At 35.1% G+C, this 6966-nt stretch overlaps 1 long non-coding RNA gene across 1 annotated transcript; it reads left to right on the plus strand.

Moving 5' to 3' along the window:
- Positions 1-2591: 2591 nt before the first annotated feature.
- LOC139882454 (uncharacterized) lies at positions 2592-5860 on the plus strand. The gene is made up of 3 exons (XR_011771800.1): positions 2592-2820; positions 5440-5525; positions 5611-5860. It is a non-coding gene; the product is annotated as an uncharacterized lncRNA (long non-coding RNA).
- The last annotated feature ends 1106 nt before the right edge of the window (positions 5861-6966 follow it).

Below are 6966 nucleotides of genomic sequence, written 5' to 3' on the forward strand. Positions count from 1 at the left end.
TAAGTAGCATCCCAAATACGAGACCCCCATGGGTACGCGTTCACCTTATTGAAATCTTCAACCAACCATAGAAACTGTTTACTAACCACATGTTGCCCCTGCTTCCCCATAAACGCTCTCTCTACGATCAAAATTATAGCTAGTCGAACAATATCATCGTCACTAACCTTGGGAACCTTTACATCACCTTGTTTTTTGATAAGGATGTTTTGTATATCACTAACCAAAATGTTGCTGGCATCGGGACGTTCTGGAAAACAACGTCGTCTAATGGGTGCGGTCTTAGATTCATAATTTCGAGGGATGTAATATGCCATGTCCGTCCGGCTACCAAACATAAAGCCGGTGACTAAACAAAATTCACGCCGACCAAATCTAATCATAAAATTAGGAGAAAAATGAAACCATATATCTTGTTGCTCTTCAGGGTACTTACTAGCATCTAATTTTGCTGAACGCTCACATTTCCGTTGGAGCATGGCATGTACTAGGCCAGGATCATTACCCGTGTATGAAAGATCTAACCAGGGACCAAAGCATGTACTTCTAAATAATTTTTCTTGTCTCTCAGTCAACATTTTCTTGACCTGAGGAATCACGGTCAACATATTCTTCACGGTCAATTTACCTTCCACATAGCCCTGTAAAAGTCAGAAGAACAACAGAAGAAAATCACATAGACGCAAGCAAGCAAGACAGAGATTGCGTACAAGGCCGCAAGGACGCAAGGACGCAAGGTTAACCTTGCGTAACAGATGTGCAAGACGCAAGGACGCAAGGTTAACCTTGCGTAACTTATGATCAAGACGCAAGGACGCAAGGGTTACCTTGCGTGCACATGCAAAGGTAAAATTATAGCAAACGTAAGGTCGCAAATATCACCTTGCGTACATTGTGAGGCATACGCAAGGACGCAAGGATTGTCTTGCGTCTACATAGCAACAGAGTTACAAAACTTGAATCTAGCAAAAATTCCTGGGTATCGTACGCAATCTCAATAATATACAATCAAAAACACAAAATACAAACAAATTTCGTTGACACATTTTTTCGAACAGTTGGCGTGCAAAGAGTGCAAAAACTTTGTTTTAGCACATAAATCTAAGCACTATGAAGTAGATCGAATAATATAACATAGATCTAAGAAATCTAACCTGTTCTTGAGACATAGTGAACGATGATGGTGATTCGATGATGTTGGTGGCGTAGAAGCTCGCTTGTACTCGGGAAGATCGAAGATGGAAGGATGAAGAAGATCTAGTAACGATGAAGATGTGAGGAGGATGACGTGAGGATGATGATGAAGATTTTGCGAGTGATTTGCGAGTGTTTGGATCTTGCGAATGACGAGCGAAAGGGCACCAGAGAGGAGTTTGCGTATGTGTGTGGGAACAGTGAACGCAAACTGATCATTTAACTAGTTCTTTTACTGCTACACGCAAGGTCGCAACGTCGCAACGTCGCAAAGACGCAAAGACGCAAGGTCGCAAGGACGCAAGCTGTCTTGCGCCTTGCGAGGGCAAATTGTCAAACTTTTTTTTTTTAGGGCTGTCAGTCAACAAGCTTAAAAAAAAGGGCATTTTGGTGATAATCCCATCTATATATTTCACCATGACAATTAATTTCAACCAGTCACAAGCCCAACTTTGAAACATCATTGAAGCCAACCAGAAAATTATAGCCCAGTTAAGAATTACTAAGGCCCAACAATAGGCCCAATAGCAAGCCTATCAGCAGGCCCAATGCTTTTACACAGCCCAGCCCGCTTCATTTACTCAGGAGACTATTTCTCCTAGTGTATTTAGTGCAAATGATTACAGATGGCACATGGACACGGGTGCGTCTTCACATTTTACCTCTTGTATTAATAATCTAAGTACTACTTTTAATAATTGCAAATATCCGTCTGTCGCCGTAGGTAACGGGAACACTATTCCCGTTATCAACACCAGCCATAGCTTGTTAACCATCTTCACCAAAGGCCTTCCATTTGCTCTATTCGACGAGTTCAGATCTAGCTTGAGTGTCCGACGCACTCTCGCTCCAACTGCGGGGGATGTTAGCCGATAATTATAGTCCATGTCACTTTGTATATGAGCTCAGCCCAACTTCTAGTATCAGGGTTTATTGCTATATAAGCCATTGTTTGTGTACCTACAATTGATGAAATAATAATACACCACTTTGAATTATAACACAATTGTGGCCAAATGTCCTGCGAGGAGGCCAAAGACGTTGCAAAAGGCACAAATTGTGTTTATGCTTTGGGTGGAGTTTGAGGCTATGGATATCAAACATTACCAGTTAGACATCCACTAATGCTTTTGAGCACCTCCCGGCTTTTAAGTTGACATCAGTTTCTAAGGGCAACTAATGCAGTGACATATGTTTAACTCGCTTAACTTTTGTGCATCTCCGCATGTTTTTATTTTTTTTGTATTTTTGCACAAAACAGGAATTAAATTAATATAAAATTTTAAAAAATTTCTAGTACAAACGAACCAAACTGGACTTACATAACCCTTTGACCACTTGATGAAAGGCCCACCATGGATAAAAGGGCCTTACAAACTACACCAAATACAACCGACTCTGTTCAACGGCTACAAAATCTCATTATGTTTGCTTTGATTAATCAATTAACCCTAAAATTCTTCCCCTTTCTTTAATTCATTTACGCGTACGATTCTAGGAGATGAGCCGTTGGTTGTGCGTTTTAACGTCTTCAATATACACGATTTGTATATATCATCATCAATCGTCATTATCATAATTATACTCGTGAAATTTAGGCAAATATATTTACAACAATTTCATCAGGTATGCTCTGCTTATACACCCGAATTTAGGGGTTTATTTGGTTACCACAGTTTCATCAGGTACGTTCGAAATTAGGGTTTTGTTTCTTTGTTTACTTGTATGTACGTACGTATCTCATATTTATCTCTAACGAGTTTCTTTTTAGGTCTTAAATTGTTAATCTTGATTCATCAGCGGGTTGTAGATTAGGGTTTCTGAGGATATTTTGAGGAAAATTGAGTTTTTCTATATTCTAATATAATACTTCGTAATAATATTTCAAGAAACATTGTTTTTCATTCAGGTTTCTGTCTCTCTGAGAATATTTTTTTTTTTCCATAAACATTGATTATATTAGTTCACATCTAATATTTGTTCAAGAAAACTTTGTTTTTCATTACGGTTTTTAGAATATTTTTCAGAGGACATTGTTTTTGGTTATAGTTTCTGAGAATTGTTTCAAGAAATATTGCTGATAAACATAGGACTCTTTCAAGAAAACCTTGTTAACTGTCACTTCTTTTTAATTAAATGGAGTGAATATTTTTTCAGAAAGCCTAGTTGTTTGATAATCCAGACTATTCAAATTTCTTGTAATTTGTGGTTTGTGCCATAAGATTGACCTGGTTGCTATGGGTTTTTGATACAGTCGGTTGTTTTCTTGATATTGTAAATTCTGTTGTACTCGATTTTTTTCCTTCTGATTTTGATTTTCTTATTTGTTATTCCATCTGCTTCTTTTTATGGTAGTTTGAAGCACAATTTATTGATTTTTGTTTTCATTTGTTTTGTGTTCCGATAATATATTTTACCTAACATTCAAGGACTTGGAATCCCCCAACTAGAACACCTAAACACCTATTTTCACCTTTTTGTGCTTTGAGGCTTGTACTTCAAGGTTAATCGGGATGTACATAGGCTGTTAATGTAGTGGAATTGCTTTCTTGATAGGTTGATCAGGATGTTGGTATTGCCTTCCATTACTATTTGCTTTTTAACGTCAATTTTTCTTCTATAAGCATTTTCCTTATATATATATATATATATTTTTACGAGGAACCCCTACTACGAACGGGCACATTGGCCCTTCTATAAGCATTCACTTCAACTTTCTTTGTACTTTGAGGCTTGTACATGAATGTTGATCTGGTGTATGCAGGTTGTGCAAGTAAGTAGGATTGCGTTTTGTGAAGTGGGTATCTACGTTTTTTGTTATTTTTAGCTTTTTAAGTATCATTTCACTTATTTACTTGATTACTTGACTAGTATTCTTGTTTTTTAATTGTCAATTTTTACCACACATTCGAGTTTCCGTTTACTAGCACATATAAACACTCGTTAACCTTGTTGTACTTTGAGGCTTGTACTTTATGGTTGATTGGGTGTATGTATGTTGTTTATGTAGTGGGTGCTTGTATGATATGGGTATCTCCAGCTTCTTATTTTATACTTTATTATATCAAATTCTCACCTCGGTTTCAAGAAGTTGCAATTCCCCAACTAGAACACCTAACCACCTGCTTGAATCTTCTTGTACTTTGAGGCTTGTACTCTAAGATTTGATCCAGGGTAGATAGGATGTCAAAGTTGCGGGTTGCTTTCTTGGCCTGGGTGGGTTCTCCTTTCTATTGATTTTATTAGTTTTTAATCACATTTATAATTGTTTTCAAGATTTTTCATTCTTGTCGATATTAGCTTCCTTTTTTAATATTTGTTTTCTTTATTTTTATTCAGATTCTTATATTTTTGGCTCATGTATCATGGTATATAGTTTTTTTACATGTATACTTTATATCCTTTTTATTTTTTTTTTCTTTTTAGTAATGTTTTTTTACTTAAATTCGAGAAAATGAAATCATATATTTGCACATGAGCACCCACTTTAACATTCTTGTACTTTGAGGCTTGTACATTGACGTTGAGTGGGTGTATCTAGGGTGGCAAATATATGAGATTTCTTTTTCTTGAATTGGGTATATCGCTACACCTTTTTTTTTTTTTTTTTTTTTTTTTTTGTTTTTTTTTTTTTTGTCTATTATACTTTTTCTAGTTTTCATTTCTGCTGCTTATCTTAGTGGTTTTCCAATCTTTCTATACTAATTTTGTTTATATTTTACTTGCTGCTATTTCGTGTTTTTAACATTGTACTTTTGCCCTTCTCTGTTTTCAATCAAGTGAAGTTGTAATCTCTTACTTCTTTTCCTTCTTACTTCCTAATCATGAAAACACTGTCGAGAACTTGCAAACTGTATACTCTTTTTATTAAGTCAGTTGTATGTTATTATAATTCTATTCTATAGTTTCAGCTTGTGATATTATGATGATATATGCTCATAAACTATTTTTTTCTTTAATGTGTCATGAAAAATTAATTTTTGTTAGACATGGAGTTGCTACTACCGTTTGTTAGCCATCAAACATATTTGTGTGGCAATTCAGAACCTCTCAAATGATATGTTCCTTGAATTTAAGTTTTTTAAATGAACTAAATCCATTCATGTTTAAGGCATAATTGATATTTCTAAGCCTTCCAACCTTCAATCTGTGGATCCGGCTTAATGAAAGCGTCAAATGGCTAAAACAAACCGACAGTCAAACTGTTGATAATCAGTTCTGTTTTAAACTTTCTTTGCATTGCAGGTAACTTCGAATGGACCGTTGAAGACACTGCTAAATTAATTGTTTGCATGATGATGTCTGGCCCATTTCTATCCGGTTACACACAGGTAGATTTCATGTTTTTATTTCCATTTCGAGAATGTTTTGGAAAATCAAAGTTAATAATGTCATTTTTTTGTTTCAAATCTATAGACAATCAATGAGCGTTATGATAGAGACATTGATGCTATTAATGAACCGTATTATCCAATTGCTTGAGGAGCCGTATCTAAAAATGAGGTTAGCCATATGTTAAAGCTTATGCTGTACGGAATAAATTGTATACATTATCAGCTCTAGTTAAGCGGATTGTAGGAATTTGTTTTCGATGTGCTTTTGTTCATTTAAGTTGTAATAATCAGATGTTTAAATGTTTGGAAAACCAAAAACTATCATTACTTACGTAACCTATTCATAAAATGACCCTAATATAGTATGATTTCTTTACCTTACTTCTCTAATTGATTAACTGATATTTGTTGTCAATCTATCTATATCATCACCATGCTTGCTAAAAGTCATATTTGACTAATTTCAGTCAAATCTGGATATTTTCCGTTTTTATTTAATGTTCACACAAATTTATGCAAATGCGAATGCATACTATATTTTAAGTTAATAACTTCTTTTCGTTATTGAAAGTCTGAGTTATTGTCCTTCTTTTGGAATAGACTGAACTTCATTTTCCTCAATGCTATGATTTTTTATTGAAACCCGAGTCGAGCTCAATATTATAAAATGATACGAGCTACAATTCCAAATCAACAATATTAGACAACTATAATTGTATAAGGTTATACTCTAGTTATAGTTATAGTATAGAGATATATTATGTAATTGTTCTTCCTATATAATGGAAGCTTATGTAGTGATATCAAATGTACAGAACTTACAAGTTCAATATCTCTCTTCCTCTATTATATCTTCTATTATGGTATCAGAACTGTAAAGGCCTAAGTCCGGCAACAATTCCGGCAGCCACTATTCCGGTAACAATTCCGGTAGCGACAGTCACAGAACAAAAAAAAATTACCTTTAAAAATCAAAAACGTTGTGGTATATATGATTGAGCGAGTAGAGTAAGACCGGTTTCAACAACATGATGATGTTGTCTTTCAACCAAACCATTTTGTTCACTTGTATGAGGATAGGAAAGACGATGATTGATGCCTAGTGGAGAAAAGAATTGAGAGAAGTTTATTTCTAAATTCACCTCCCCAATCATTTTGGACAGATTTGAGTTTGGTCTGAAATTGTCTTCAACCATTGCCACAGATTGCTTAAAGGTGGCGCAAACATCAGATTTGAGTTTTAATGGGAAAAACCACATAAATCGTGAAAAGTAATCAATACACAGCAAAAAGTATTTGTTACCATCAAAGGAGGTAACAGGCGCAGGTCCCTATACATCACAAAAGACTAAACCCAAAATGTGCGAACTTTTATAAGTAGATGGTAATAGATGAAGTTTAGAGGATTTTTCAACATTACATGAATCACAAAAGGTGG

This window comes from Rutidosis leptorrhynchoides, chromosome 1 (assembly GCF_046630445.1).
Source record: "Rutidosis leptorrhynchoides isolate AG116_Rl617_1_P2 chromosome 1, CSIRO_AGI_Rlap_v1, whole genome shotgun sequence".
Classification (NCBI taxonomy): Eukaryota; Viridiplantae; Streptophyta; class Magnoliopsida; order Asterales; family Asteraceae; genus Rutidosis; species Rutidosis leptorrhynchoides.